Below are 16,403 nucleotides of genomic sequence, written 5' to 3'. Positions count from 1 at the left end.
GGTGGAGAGCATGTTCTCAGCTCTGCAGAGATCGTGTGCTGCTGGGAAGGCAAGAGGGTGATAGCAGAGGAAGACTGTGTGAGCTTGTGTGCCTCGTGTGCAGCGGTGGGGTGTGATAAGCAGCCAGGTGATCTGGAGCGTGCCCTCAGAACTAGGGGGGAGATTGTGAGGCAATAAAGCACCCAGAGGCAGAGTGTGAGAGCGGCTGTGAGCAGTGGGCACACTGGGTATCGCACACGGCAGATATTTTGTGATGTTGATATTGTGATATTGATGCTGTGATATTTTGTGATATTCAGATATTGTGATGCTGGGTATCACTGGAGAGAGAATAAGCAGAGCCAGCCTGTGTTCCAGGGTTTCTAACAGCATTCCCGTGACTTTGATTGTTTGCCACTCATTCTCCCCATACGCAGGCAAGACCCACTGATCTGGGAAACTATTGCAGCTGTTGCTATAAGCCTCCAGAAGGATCTAAACGCTAATTGCAACAGCTAAACCAGCTGTTGGAATAAGGACTACATTCTCAGTCCTCAGATCCTGGTGTGTCCCTGTGGGATGGAGTTTCTTCTTCAGATCTAGGAGGCTGAGGGGAAGCAGCTGCGCTCTTTGCTGAGCCTTGGCTAACTAGACCAGGAGAGACTTTTCTGCCAATCAGGAGACTGAAAACTAAACATCTGCTGTCATTTCAGGCCAGATTATGAAAGTTTTTACAAGGGGCTGGGATACTTTGCTCAATTGATGCACTTCAATTGAAGTTTGCTTTTCTGTTTCTTTCAACAGTTTCCTTTCTCAATGCATTAGAGACTGACTAGACTAAAACCCCGTGGGTCACTCTATAGTTTTCAGCTTTGCTGAGAAAATGACATTTCAGCTCCCACCTTTTCTTCCCCTAAAAGCTCGTAAGGATTTTCTTCCTCCTGCATCTTGGACTTGCTGTAGCAAGACCGGGGAAGAACAACTGTGGTGCACACTAGCAGGAGAGTGAGGACAAGCAGAAGAATCTTATGGAGTAGTAACAGTAATGGTGGAGAGTCTGCTTAATCCCAAACTCTCAGTTGCCTTAAACCACCAGGCTGTGTATTTTTATTTAGTTCCTCCCAGGTGAGATAACATTGGAAGTAATTTCCCCCATTTCAGCTGTTACAGGGGAAGGTTTTCCATCACAGGCCAGGGCCAGAATGGTGAGCTGAGGACAGTGAGAAGCAGTGGTTTGTGTAATCACCCTGCTGGGTGAGCACTCTGAGAACCATGTGATCTCTCAGGATGAGATGCAGTAGCACACCTGCCTCTGCCACCTAGTTAATAAGCTCACTTGGACTGGGTTCTTTATGGAACCGCTGGAGTGTGTCTGCTCTACAGTCCCTAGGATGATCCACTGACTCAAATTATCCATTTTTTCCTTGTCCTGTAGGGCATCCCTGTTATCTTCTCTTACTATTATCCAAGATAATAGAGAGCTGACTTGCAATAATGCAGTCACAATGGCTCCACAATGTCTGAATGATTCCCCTGTGATTGACATTGTGTGCCTGTCTGAAGCTTCCTGAGGAGCAATTCTCCATCAACGCTTCTTCCATCAGTAGGCATTAGACAGATCAGGGTCCTGTTGTGCAAGTCTATTAAAGGCCAAGAAGAAATCTATTTCCTTATAACAAACAGAAGGAGGCAGGGATTATACAAATGGAGGGGAAATTCTTTATGCATATATGATTTACTGTGGATGTGGATCGAGGTCACGGGGACATGGGGATCTCTGTGAGTGTACCTGGGTTTCCTCAGCTCCCTGGGCCTATAGTAGAGTGCAGATAAGAAATGGACAGAGCAACAAACCTCTCAAATGTTTTCGTGCCTGCCACCACGCAAAAGCAGACTGCTGAAATGGAAATGGCAAGGGAGCTTAATCCCAAACTGTCATGACTCCAGTCTTTTCAACACTTGGAGATTCTGGTCTGTATCAGAAAAAACATTTAAGATTTAGCCTGTTCATGCTGAAGTGAATCATGGTTTTCCTTCTCATCATATTTCTAGCCCAACAAGCAAGTCTGGAAATATTACAAGAAAACCTGGTTTCTAGCTTGGTTTTGCTGTCTCGGTGAAGATGGATATAATTGTCACTGAAATTCTGGTTTATCATCAGAGCTGAGGCTTGTGTGGTTCATCGCTAGTAATCACAGCCTGCTGAGGTTCATCTCAGTGGTGTGATAACACTGCCTTTGTGCTGCAGGCGGGCCCATGTGGAAATGAGATCAGGATCTGTGTTCTCAACGTGTTCAAAATGAGTTCTATGACTAGCTCTAGTGTTCAAGGGCAGGATCCCAAAGCTGCCTGTGGTTTGCAGAGCCTAGGGGCTTTCAATCCAGTTTTGTGCTTTGCCTTGGCATCCAGATAAACATGAGCAGCATCTCCTGTAAATGGAGATTCCTAGTGAAGCTGAAAATGCAGTGAAAGGCTCGGCATCTATCTGGTATGACTCACAATACTGAACCATGTACACTGAATTATACTGGCAGACCTGGTGGTCTAAAACTTATTACAAAATTGATATGCTTTTCTATTCAACAAACATTTTGTCACTAGATTTTTTTTCTGCAAGTGATGGTAACTTCATTTCTCAGCCCACTGGCTGTTTTGAGGCATTGTAGCTTTGACCATTCTTTTGCTTTCTCTGAGTGTTTTGCAACTCCTTACCTTTGTGCTGTGGCCGTCACTGCCTAAGTAGCGCGCCATGTGTGACAGGAAGGCAGGAACTTTAAAAAAAACAGAAAGTGAATTATGCACTTTCCAGAACTAATCTTCAGACACTTGATCTGTGCTAAAATGCATGAGGCTTTAGGGATTTGTGAACATTTTCATGAATAATAAGAGCTTCACAAATAACAGGAGAGTGAACTCGCCGATCTTATTCCCAAATCTTTTATATATATAAGAGATACGATTGGCTCAAGCTTTCAGAAGGAGTTTGGCAGCAGGTCACTTTTTTCTGATCAACAAAGAATAGGGCATGTGGGAAAGGAAGATGAAGCACATTATTTGCAGGGCTCCTACATCCATGAGTATTCTTGACTTTTATAGATTTTTCAGTAAATTAGCATAACTACATAATCCAAGATTTCTTGCAGTTGTTTTCCCTCCCCAAGTTGATGTGACTGAGAGAGAATGCGAATGCAACAGCTTAAAAAGAAGACGGGAGGAAATTATCATATTTAATATTGTTTATACAGAAACTGGCATACTTTATAGAGCATCATCTGATTAACTCATTTCCAGCCCTGCGGCGTGTGTGCGTCTATGACGGCAGGGAGGAGAAATGAGAGCTAGGCCGTGTTTTTTTTCCTGGCATGAGGAACTGTTGCTGTAACACTTGTGTGGCTGGCAGCATGAGACATAATATTACCTAGAAGAAAACCTTTAAGTGTTGGATTAATTTCCCACCATCTGCATTCTGTCTGTACTGGAAGTCATGATCCAGAGAGAAAGACTGGGGAACAGATCTGAGTAGCTGGCAATTAGATTTGGAGAAATGAAAAATGTTTTCAGAGGCTCCTTATTAGTCAGCTGTTCGGTGGCTGGAAGGGTTTGGTCAGTTGAGGAGCCAGTTTTGGAAAAGGCACTTTGGCTTAATGTCGAGAAAAGACTGGCAGAGAGGAGCAGTGCCTTTTTGCAGAGATGCTGCCAGTCGCAATTAGGGACAGGTTGTTTGTTGGGTGCTGGCAGCTGAAAAAGGAATGCCGAGCTCTAAGGAAGCATCCAAGGAAATTGAGCTAAAAGTTATGACCAAATGGGATTTGCTCAAAAGGTGCACTGTTGTGTTAGGATGAAAACTCACCATGAAGCAGCTGTAGATGTAGGGAGAGGAAATGGTGAATGGTAGAAGATCAAAGCAGAAAGGACTGGAAGGAAGAGGGAGCAGCAGAAGGAAAAAGTGAATTTCAGGCACCTGTCATTTCTTCTGTGTCTGTGGCTTGCTTCAGCAGTGAACCACGGAGAGCAAAACCCTCAGGGGAGAAGATAAGTCACTGAATATTCAGTGTAGCTGCCTTGTGCAGAGCCCAGAAGGGATGGCCCTGTCTCAGCTGCCACCCGAAGCACAAAGGGTCCTTCCCAGTGTGCAGTGTGACAGGCAGGTAGGGGGCTGAGCAAGGGTCGTGCAGCTGCTGGTGGGAGCTCTGTCTGCTGTAATGTGTGCTTATGCTTGTGTGTTTTCTTCTCTTCTAGGTAAGTGCATAAAGTGCTTGTGAATGGTTCTAAGGCGCTCTGGCACATGCTATACTGGGATCTCTCTGGTTTCTCCAAAGAGGAGGAAAACACAGCACTCTCTGAAATGGTAACACCATAACCTGTGAAGTAGATGTGTCGGTGATTACTGAGCAGTCGCCCTGTACTTCCATCTGTAAATCTGTTTTTTTGCTTTTAGTGACAACCCAGGGCCAGTCAGAATTGAACACCCTGTCTTCCTCAGCCTGGGGGTTCCACCTCCCAGTCCCAGGTGACAACAGTCCCCTTGATGCCATAGCAGATCTTGCATCCCGTGATCTGCATCTTGGCGTCTGCCACCTTTTGCTCCTGCTGTTTCCAGCTCTTGTTCAGGCCTCCCTACAGGGTTGGTAGATATTTTCTAGAAGGTCTTAAATATCAGCCCAAAAGTATTGCGGCTTTTGTTTCTCTTTCTGCCTTAATAAATTGTTGGATGTTTGGACACTGCAGAAATCCATACAGTCACATTTCATACCTTACCTCATCAAGTGCAGGGAGCTCCCTGGACGAGGTTTTCTAAATTCCTTTTCCTCTGGCTGACTTCTGATTCACCCAGTGGGGGATTGTTTTGAGAACATTGTGACAACCAAGCAAAAAGAAAATTCAGAGCAACACTTGGGGCAAAGCTCCTTGGCAGTGAGATGAATTGAGCTACTCAAGGGAAGTGCTGGGAATGTTATTGTTTGTGATGTTTAAAACTCTCTAGGTCAGAAATTGCAGGGAACAGTTCTGTGCTTGGCAAATGGACATACTGGTGGAGACGATGGGTCTCTCTCGTCTCTGACAGCTTTTATTTATTATTATAATTTATTGTTTTATTAGCTTCGGATCGTTGACTTCACCTCTAATTCAGTTTTGCTGTATATACTATGCAGTCCATTATAAGCGTGGAACTAAATGAAATGCTTTTGTGCTGATGTGGTGCTTGTTTGTTTCCCAGTAGAGCAAGGTGATATAAGCACATGCATTAAACATATTTACGACAAATTTCTCATCTATTACTTTTATTTAGAGTGGTTTTGAAGTAAAGTAGATTCTACTGGAAAACAAACATCTTTCTGAAGGCCAACAGGAAATCCAAAAGCATATTTACATCCTTACTGGGTCTGTGTTTGGGGGTTTTTGATTTCATTTTTATTTTTACAAAGATGGCTACAAAGCTACAAGGGAGGAAAAGAGATCACCACTCTGTTTCATATGTAGTTGGTGTAATAGATCCTGGCTCATCAGTGCTTGCTGGGGGAGATATTGCTCTTCCTTTTTTTAAGAACCATAGTTGAGACAACACAGCTGAAGATATCGGCCATGTCTGTTCTTCATGGTCCTGAGTTGGAACAGCTTCCCTGAGCTGGGAGATGTTTTGGAGCTACTCTGTCAAATTTTTAATGCCTTAAGATCAGGAAAGCAATTCAGCATTGAAGCACATGGCTATCATTAAGCAAATTTTTGTGTATGAAAAGGCCATCCTTTAGTAAAGAAAGAGAAGGGAAGATACCATTGAGAGAGAAAGGAAATTACCATTTGATTTCTTTTCCCTAAAAAATGGCACGTATCTGTATACATTCCCTGAGAGCTGTGGGGCTGTGGTAAATGCCAGGCCCTCACCTGTGTTTTAGGGTAGTATGTGCTTCCTGAAAGGAAAATTATGCTTACTTTAGATAATAATATCAAAGAAGAGAGATTCTCTTGAGGTTGAGGGCCTTCCTTCTTGGCAAGTCTGCTACTTCCTATCCTGACATACTTCAGGGAAATATTCTTGCTTCCAGACTTTTAATCTTCCCTGTTGTCCATCATTTCTCTAGGATATTAGCTTTTTGTTGTTGTCCCAGCCTCACTGATAGGCTTCAGCAGGTCTTAGCCCAAGTTGCAGCTGGGCTTATCTGGCTTAGCCAGATAAAATGCAGCTACAGTGTCCTGCACAGGGCCATGTTTATGAACATACCATGAAACTGAAATTCTTCACGAAGAAATGCTTTTAATCATTCTTTCCCATAGAGCTAGATAACCCTTATTAATAGAAATCCTTTAAAAATATCCTTCTATTGGGAAATAGTTAGAAAACCTTGAGTACCCTTTCATGAGGGTTCAGTTTTTATTTTTGATTTTTATCCTTTTTTAGCCAGACCTTTTCCTACTTGCGTTGTTAGCTTTCTTAATTGGATCTGTGGTTTAATTTACTGTTTCTCAACTCACTTTCCTCCAAAAATAAACAATTACCAGATTTTGGGGGAATCCTATGGCCTTCAGGAGGCCCTTTATCCTCATCTATAACCAGCAGGAAGGTAATTGGTACAAGAGTTTGTATGCACACACAGTACAGGCAGCTGACATTACCTCTGATAGTGACCATTTTTAGTGAACTGAGCTGAGCATATGATGTTCATGCACCCTGGTTTTTGTTTTCTTTTGTCTTTTTTCCCTTTCAAGTTCTGCCCTGTACCATTCCTGGCTGCCCATCTTCCAGGCTCTTCTCGCTGAGGCTGCAGAAGAGACCTGCCAGATTCTCCCAAATGCACTTTAACAAACATCATTAGGGAGCCTCGTGGTGGTGATCCCTACATCTAATGATGCTGCACCTTGCAAGCAAAGCAAACGGGAGGCAGGACTGAAAACCCAGTAGTGAGGACAGATTTTAATTGCCATGCTGAGAGGTTAGATAAGAAAGACGTCATGAAAGAGCTTGGAAAAATGTGAACATTTATATACCCTACTAAGAACCTAAGGCTGCAGCTGTGTTTGAAAATGCTTCCAAATTTGGCTGCTAAAAGTATAAGAACATACAGGCTACTGAGCCTTGCCTCCTCATTCCTTTCCTTCCCATATTCTCCACTAATTAATTTGTTTTTCTTCTCCTTCTCTGGCTTTCTTTGTTTTCACATTCTGTTCTCTTTCTGATCTTCTGTCTTGATTGCTGAGTGATTCCTCTCTGTCCCACATACTTCTTTCTGTGTGTTTGCAATTTTTCTTAATCTGCAATAAAGCCAGTGTCTGATTGTCTTTGAAAGTGGATTCTACCTGAGCTATTTATCAGCTATGTAGATTGCACTTCTTTCATCTTGTTAACTATTTGGTATATAAAGACACATTGCATGCCGTCACTGGATAATTCAGTTATAAACTGTGCTGCATGGAATTTCCATTTTTTTGTCTGTTATTGTGGGAACTGATGTGAAAAATTCCATCGTGATACAGTGGATTTTTTGCTGCTCTCTTCTCTCAAGAATTTCTGGCCCTTTTCTCCCAATGTCCCTTTTGGGTTCTCAGTGCTCTTCTTCCACGGATCAGTTTAGTTGAATCTACTGCTGTACAGACATGATCACATGGATTCTCATCAAGTAGCTAAGCAGAGTGCTGTGTTCCTGAGAATGAAGGTCCCTGTGCACTGGCAGGTAGCACCCAAGCACTCATCACCCAGTGCAGGATGCTGGTTCACGCTAAGCTGTAGCAGCAGGGGCCCTCTTTTAACACCTCTGAACTGAATTCCGTGCAACAGTTACAATCAAACTGGATCCTTAATAATTGCAAATTGTTGTGTGAACCAAGTAGTGAAATTGTATAGGGTTTAAAACACTAAGCTCCCAGATCATATGGAATGCACTGGAGGAAAGGAGAAAATGTTTTGAGCTTTTGTCCAGTGCTGTCAACATTACCAATACAATGGGCTCGACAACGGTCAGAAAGAGCCCAAACTGTGGCACAACATCAGAGCTTTTAGGGGTCCCCAGAGACTGAGATGTTGTGAAAGGCTGGCAAGTCTCATTTGACAGTGATATGCTGTCTTTAAAGTGCCTGTCTGCGTCAGTCTGTGTCAGCTGGTGAAACAAATCCAGTCAGCAGCTCTCTCTTGGTCCTGTCCTTTCATCTGGCAATAAAACAACTGCTGAAGTCTCCAAATGTGTGCTGTTCAAGTGAGGAAGAAAAGGCACCAGGGGACAAGAGGACCTTTGATAGATGCTAAATTGAGGAGGGGAACGGTCATTCCTGTCTCCTGGGCTTGGGTCCAGGTGAACATGCGTAGGTGGAGCAGAATGTAAATGTCTGTGCGGGCAGTGCAATGATCTGGATCTGAGATGATTTGGAGGAGGTGTGTTACAGCAGTTTAATGCAGGACATTTATTTCCTGGGAGCTGACTTTGATCTTGGAACAGGACTAGTGTGTGAAATGAATTTTGCTAGGTCTTGGTCTGCCTCCAATTGAGTGACTCCTGCATGAAGAGATGGATGAGATTAGAGTGCAGCCTGCATTGCAAGTGTCAGCCTGGGTGTTCTCTTTGGGATGCATTTTCCTGGGACTCGGGCTGTGTCAGACAGCAAAACTGGGAGACAATGCAAAGAATTAATGAACAAACCTTGAAACTGAAGATATGCATAACTCACTGTATGGGACACTATCTGCTTCATTGACTTGCAAGCCAAACTTTCTTTCAAGAATTTATTTTTTATGTCTTGCATTCCCTGGTTTCTTTGGCATAGATCCTTACATTGGTTTCTGGGATTCTAGAGGATTTCTAGAGTTAGTATCTCTTTCCACAAATCTATTTAAAGGAACCTTTTGTTTAAAGGCATCTTGTGCCTCCTGGTATACACAGAGCTTTCTGCTAATGGATACAATAAATATCTCAGTTAGGGGTTTAGATGGGAACACAGACCTCTAAAACTATTTCTAGGAAACCTGTGGAATTTTCCAGTACTCTTCTGATGTACACATAATGGCTGTAACACTTGCCACACAAACTGTGTTTACACAGATGACATTTAGGCTGAATGGAAATACTGCCTCTCCGTTCAAAAATTCATTTCCCCACCACTGTCCTGCCTGCCTGACTCCCTTTGTTTCTTGCTTTCTCTCTCTTTGCCTGCCCTGTAGACGCTGCTGACCACAGGATGCCAGTTCTGGCTGCCCATGCTGTGGCCATGCCTGACTTTGTTTTGCAGTTGAAGCCAGATGTGCTCTACACCATCCTAGAAATGATGAGCTTCTCTTTTTTTGAGAGGTCGGGCTGTGGGAAGTGCCCAGTGTTCTCTGACCTGAGTCCCTGCAAATCTTTGTGCCCACCACAGTACCACCAGTGAGGACTCACAGCAAGGTCACTCCGTGCTTGCATTGTCCTCCAGGGAGATCCACATGTCGACAGAGTTAATTACACTAACAGCCACAGAAATTATATTGGCCCACCACTGGCCTAGTGAGATGAATATCTCCCTTTCTTACTCGCAGGGGGATGTTAATGGTATTTTTATTAACTGGTGACCTGTTGACTGCTATTAGAATATAGATTGTATGCATAAACCGGGTCAGGGTACTGAAGATATGATTATAGAGCAATTAGTGTGTCAGCCAGTGTGGCTTCTAATCAGAGCTGGCAAAGAGCCTTTGGAAGCCTGAAAACTGTTTTTGGAGTCCAATAAGAAGAAACAGCTTTGGATCAAAGTCTGTATTGTGCCTTTGCATCTTTCTGGAATTAAATGTCTGATTTTTTATGATTAGGATGGTCAGTCAAGGAAGAAAGAAGTCTTTAGAAGCTCAGCTTTTAGTGGAAGACAACTGATTAGGGGAGTTCAAAATTTGCAAACTTTTTGTTTTTTCTCTTTTTGTTTCGTTCTCTTTTTCTCCCTTTGTTATGATATGGTTTATGTTTATTTCACTGAGCTGGCTGAGGATGCTAATTCTGCCCCTGCCCTTTAAAATGAGCCGCAAGGTCATGTGGCTGAGTGTCTGGAATGTCAGTAAAATGATTACACTAATACACGCATTTCATTTCATGAGGGCCATAGCTACGAACCGGGCTTAGAATTGTTCAACATTTGTCAGAATTATTAAGGCGGAAAAGGAATGATAAAATTGAGAACTGGCGTGTCAGATGTAGAACCAGGGGCTGGCTTTTTCTTAGGAACAAACTCTTCATTCGGAGATGGGATTGAATTCCCTGATTCCCAAAGACTGGCTTTGTTTCACTAACAGCACCACTGATCCTAGTGAAGTGACTGGAATAGGTGGAAGAACCACTTCACACGGACAAGAGCTCAAGGCTCACGTATGGCTTGACTGGTGCTTGTAACCACATTTATGTTACCTGCATTTATGGGTTAGACAACTAACTGTGTTGAGCTCACCAGCCCATCTGCCAAATACACTTAAATTTGATGTTTTGCAGTGGTGGAGTTTGGCTTTACTGGAGAGCAGGACATGGCACTATTTGCATGTTTATGATTATCTTCTTCCAAAAAATAAAATTCTAAATCATCTGAGATTTGAAAAACTACGTAATCTCATCGTAATCTGAGGTTGAAACTGGATTTGTAAGTCTGGTTCTCTGGTTTATGAAAAGAACATATGTGTTGAGATTCAAGAGGAAATGAAATGCTTATAGATTTCACTTGATGATTAATATCTACTATATTGCTTAGAGAATAAATTATCTTCACTCTATTTTGGAACTGGAATTCATCTTAAATAGGAAAATAAAATTTGAGTTATGAGTCTGTACCAGGCTCTCTGTTGTGATAGAGTTCGTTTGCAGGCAATAGCTTGAGCGGAAAGGCATGTTTGTGTTTTTTCCATCACATTTTGAATTATCTCTCCTGTTTCCGTTGTTGTCAATGTGGTTAGTAAGTTTTGCGTATTCTAGAAAATTCATCCACTGATCTTTTGAGATTTGCTTCTATTCTATCTGCTTTTTAACATGTGAGTGAAAAGGGCATATTCTGAGGGCACAGCAAGAGAGGGAAGGGAAGAGCAAGAGATAAATGTGCTTCCTGAACCAAACATCTTGTGAAGGTAAAGGGAAAAATGTCCTTTCCCTGACAATACGTGGTTCAGTCCACTACACAATGATGGCAAGTCTTTTCATACCTTTTTTTACACTAAAGATTACATTCTATATTGTTTCCTTAAGATTGTTTATTTCTTAAAAAAAAAAGGAAAGGCATTTCTTATCACTGTTTGGGGGGAGAAGAATCTTGGTGATATGAAACACAAAACATCAATTATGACAATGGCACTGAAAAACACTACACATTACTATTTCAGGAGTTGTGATTTTTAAGCTGATATCATGATTCTTTGTGTTTTGACTTATTATCTTTTAATACCAAGAGTTGCTACTAAGGCAAATTTTCTTTCTTATGCAGTTTTTCTCTGACTAACTTCCAGCAGTCTGGCATCTTATTTAATACTCTGTGTGTCAGAAATTCCCATTTCAGAGATGACTCTGTTTCCATCAAAGCTGCAGCCGTACTTCACAATTTCACTTATTAACAGCCTACTGAGATAATTGGGTCTGCCCAGCTCATTAAAAATAAAATATTGATGTTTTCTTAGGGTGGATGTAATTATCTTGCCCCCATAGGGAACAGGCAGCATAAAGGAGGGATGGTGTGGTCTAATACACATCCTGCTAGGCACCTGCTTGCTGCTCTGCAGTGAAGGAAATTAGGAATTTCTGGTGCAGTTACAATGGGTGAAGGTGGCAATGCAGAAGAAAAGATTTCCTTCCAAGTTTGGGCAACACAAATTAATTTCCTTTCCCCGCCCCCCCCTTTTTATTTTTTTCTTTTTTTTCTTTTTTTTCTTTTTTTTCTTTTTTTTCTTTTTTTTCTTTTTTTTTTTTTTTACAAACTGGGTCCAACAGTAATGTGTCATAATGTGTCACAACACTTCTCTCTGGTGTCCTTTACTGTGCTGTAGTATCCTCTATACTATACAATTGCTAACACTTAATTCCAGCAGGGATGTCTTCTCAGATTTTGTATAACGATAGGCAGCAAAGGAGCATGTTCCTCTTTACTGCCCCACTTGAAGTTATTCAAGACAAGATTACCGCAGCCAGTTCTACAAGCAAGAACTTAAAGCCTCAGCCTTTCTTTTCTGAGATTTTTTTTACAGCAATTTCTTCAGTCGGGCACTGTATTTCTCCCCGTAAGGCACTGAATGGGTTGCTCTCAACTCCAGCTGTTAGAGGTTAGCAAATGTGTGATTAGATAGCAAAAACATCAAGCCACCACAGAACCACTGGTGAACTAGGAGCACTGGTGTCCTCCTGTGTCCCAAGTTACCCAATTTGCCTTGTCTGACTGTAACTTTGAGATGCTTTAATGGTGCTCTACTGGCAGTGGGTTTTAATTTACCATTGGTAAAAATGGACATGGAAGGCATAAGTATCAGGAAAGAAAAAACCCAAAACAGAGCACTTTTTGCTCCCTGTCTCATTCTTTATGGTTGTTTTAAATGAGTGTTAGAAGACAGAAAAGACACAAAAGAAAATCTAAAATATCAGACAGCACTGAAGTAACTTAGATGTGCCTGTCTCATTATTCTTTTTTGGGTGCACAGGACCTCAGGTCTAATTGAAAGTCTCCTGTTCCATGAGCTCTGTTGTGTGTTACAGCTGCTGTTTAATCCTGGTTGGAAATAGATTGAGACACCTCACTGCACCCATTGCAAATCCACTGAGGGTTCAAGAGCTTGGTAACAGACTGTTGTGTACTCTCCCTGTTTTAAAGGCATCTTGAACATCCTTAGAGCTAGAACCTCACTTTTGATCTTTTATCAGAGCATCATTGCTGTGGAGTGGTCTATATGGAGGCACTGGTCATTAAGTCACTCCCTTGGGCAGGTACAGTGCTAACTATGAGCAGGTGTAATGTTCTGACAGAAAAAGACATGTAAGGCACTGGAGAAGTTCACCAACGTGTTCTTCTGGAAAGAGCAGTAACTACTTTCGAGGGAAAGAATCCCACAAGATTTTATAGAAAGTTTCTTTCCAAAAGCCCCCAGTTTGGGAGCAAGTAGGCATTGCTGAGTTACACAGCTTGGTTTTGTTAAGTACTGTTCCTCTGCACCACCTCCTGTATGTACAGCAGCCCTGACCCAGATGACTTTGGCACTAGGAAGAATTGCAACATCCATTTCAAGATGATTTTAGAGGAAACAAACTCCCTGCAGTTTTCAAGCCTGGTGCTCTGTGGCCTGGCTGTAGGGTTGCCTCAGTTTGTTTCTTTTCCAAGTTGAGCTATTACCCACTTAAGAGCTGAAAAAGTCCTGTTGTGCTCTCTTCTCTATCAGCAACATTGCTAAGGGATTTTTTTCCTTTCTTAGGCTCCTATTCTGGTGTGCCACAGTTGATGTATATAACTCTGCAAAATGGCTGGAGGCAGCATCATAATTTCACAAGTTTGCTTTTGCAGTCAGCTCTGAAGTGCTTCATATGGAGGTCGATGGTAGATGTCTCTTGAGCAGGAATTAGGGAAAATAGACTAAATGCAGCAGGGTTTATTTCACTTGTCTTTCAAGACCATGCTGTCTCAGACTTGGCAAAGTTGGGGCCCTCTCACTGTTATTGGGACTGAAAAATCATCTACTTCCAACATGCCAGTGAGCAAAACCTAGAAGATGGCCTTTAAATAGGCCAGTTCCTCCTTCAGCAGACAGGGAATAAATGGTCACGTTTCTGAAAAATCTGGCCATGTTGTGACTATAACTGTCACAGCAGAAATTGCTGGGCCCTGAGCACTTTGGTATATCTGGCCTTTGTTTGGATAATGGAAGCTGAGCAGTTTGGAAAAATCTGTCCCTAATTATTGGTGCAGAGCCCTTGAAAATCTACCCCCGAGCTCTTCTCAAATAAAAATCTGGCCTCATGGGCACAACACTGTCAGAAGCAGAGCCTGGCATAAAGTGCTTCTTATCCTTTTCAGTGATTTTGTCCTCCTGTGAAGTTTCTAATTTATTTTAATTGCTTTAAAACTTTTTAAATGAGGCTATTTAATGGCTAGGATTTTGACTTATGTATCGAAGCTTCAGTGCACTCCGCATTAAATGGCGTGTATTCCGTTATGCCTAAATTCTATTGTTATGCCTGCCCTTTGTGCCGGCTTTTCATTTTCCAGTTTGGGGGTAGTTGCATTTCTAGGGCTCCCATCTGTCATAATTTAGTGTTTCTTCAGCACTTTTTCTCATCTTAGGAAGCCATTCAGCATGTCCAAATATTGCTTTATGCCTGCATGGACAATGCTCGCTGTCGTTGGAGACGTCTATTCTGTTTCACAAAGGGAAGCCTTGCGGTACATCTGAGTGCTGACTGAAGGCAAAGATGTCTCTTTGAGCCACTGGGTTGTAAAGAGATGAACTCACTGGCCATCCTCTCTCAAAGCTTTTCAAGAGCCTGACTGTTCATGGGGGATTCTTTGCATGGACCACAATTGAACCCTGTTCTTCCTGTGATTGCTATTTTGCAGAGGGTAGCACTATGTAAAAGTAGGCATGGAGTTTTGTTGCGTTGAAGAAAAAGATCCCTGATACCCATTGGTTGGAGCTAAAAGGCTGAATTCACATCTTCTCAATTGAGTCCTCCTGTCTGTGCTTTCGGGTGGGTACCATTTTGGATGCTGATTCTCCCAGCTCTGTCTCCCATCTGAAGAGGTATTCTTTACTGCTCTTCTTTGATAGCGAGCAGCAGAAAGAAAGGTCACTTTGAAAATGCATCTACCCACAAGTGGGAAAGGGGAGCGGAGTCAAAGCAAGCAGAGAGGGAAATGTATAATGCAGCGAGTTAGAACTAGGTCACGAGACCCATCTTACAGTGCCAGTCTCTGAGAAAGTAGTCAGAGCTCTGTTACAACTGAGGAAGCAGGGGCTTCTGCCTCTGTGTTTCATCGAAAACAGGTCCAGTGTCACAATACCAACACAATGCCAAGAGGCTATAGCAAGGTTAGTGCGGCCACAGAGATGTTGTACATTCCCCTGGCAAATGGGGAAATCCCCTTGCCTCTGTTTCCATTTGTAGCACAGGAGTCATAATGCCCCTCTGTCACAAAGAGCTGCTCCGAAATTTTTTTCCAGCCTTCTTTTCGTTTGCTTTTGTAAAAACAAACTCCTTGCATTTGTAAAATCAGCCATGGCTAGAAAGCAGCATGCAAGGGGTTTGCCAACTTTGTGTTGAAGATAGTATTATTAGCTTAATTATTAGGGAAGTAGGGTTTCTTAAATATGGATTGTAAGTATAGAGAGATCTAAGCTCAGACTTGATTTAACAGGATAATGTTAAATGATAATAACAGATTGCATGACTACTGCCACTTCTTATTTATTGGCCCAGACAAATGAGATTCCAGCATAGGTTTCTGCTACTGTAGAAATCAAAGTAGTGAGTTTAGCTCCAGGAATATCAGTTGTTACATTCTTCACTTGCAATGCAACTGAAATTTCAATTCAAAAGTTTTAGTGAGAAATCCTTTGGGTAGATTGACTTGTATTTCATCTTAATTTGACATTATTCTAAGACAGACCTGGAAGACTTCCAGGTGTGTGTTTGGTTTATAGTGAGGATTTTTCCCATTTTGCACAACCACTACACCATATGTGACAGAAGAGAAAGAGGCTCAGTAGGGACTGAGATAACAGGAATTCTCTGAAGCCAGGCAGAGGTGCACTGAAACAGTTGGGGATGACTAAGTGTTGGAAGAAATGTGTATTCCGTTACGTCAGGAAAATAGAGCTTTCTGGAAATGTGGCTGGTAAGGAAAAGGAGCGTTCTCTGCTGTTTCTTACTCAGTATCTGCATCTACTCACTCACATCTGTGCCAAATTTTAAATGAATTAAGCCCTGCTTTGCTCTTCTTCATTCTAAATGCTAGATGGAATTCAGACAGATGGGTTGTCAGCAGCTTAACAGATACACTCACCACATTCTTATTCACTTATTTATTTATTTTCAAGGCACCCCATTTTCCTTGTGCCATTTAAAATACAAACCAATAATTAAGTGTGTCTGAAGGAGCTCTAGATGGATTAGGAATTGTCTCCCAAGAGGCCGACTGACATTTCTGCTCTCTGAAAGTCCCTGCTCGGCTGCCTCTTCAACCAGCAAACCTTGATTCCAGTAGCCATCTGATTAAACAACAAAGCATCAGCAAGTACTAAAAATCCCTTCTCTTGGGCCACTCTGCACTGACAGCAAGGGCAGAAACAGAAAATGATGAAAAGGGAGCAAGTCTTTTGGTGCAAAACATGTCTCTTGGTACTGTACAGAGAGCTGGAAGATGAAATGTTTTCCTTTGTGTGATCCTGGCTGGTCTGCTGCTTGCTGTGTCCTAATAGCCTGGATGCTGTTTGTAAGTAGAGAGAGGTTTGATTTGTATCCCATGCA

General features: G+C 42.3%; 1 protein-coding gene across 2 annotated transcripts in view; it reads left to right on the top strand.

The window, feature by feature from the left end:
• Positions 1-16,403, top strand: part of LSAMP (limbic system associated membrane protein) — a 995,705-nt gene that overhangs the window by 472,106 nt on the left and 507,196 nt on the right. The window lies entirely within an intron of this gene.

This window comes from Prinia subflava, chromosome 28, assembly GCF_021018805.1.
Source record: "Prinia subflava isolate CZ2003 ecotype Zambia chromosome 28, Cam_Psub_1.2, whole genome shotgun sequence".
NCBI classification, from domain to species: Eukaryota; Metazoa; Chordata; class Aves; order Passeriformes; family Cisticolidae; genus Prinia; species Prinia subflava.
This window is presented reverse-complemented; position numbering and strand designations above follow the sequence as displayed.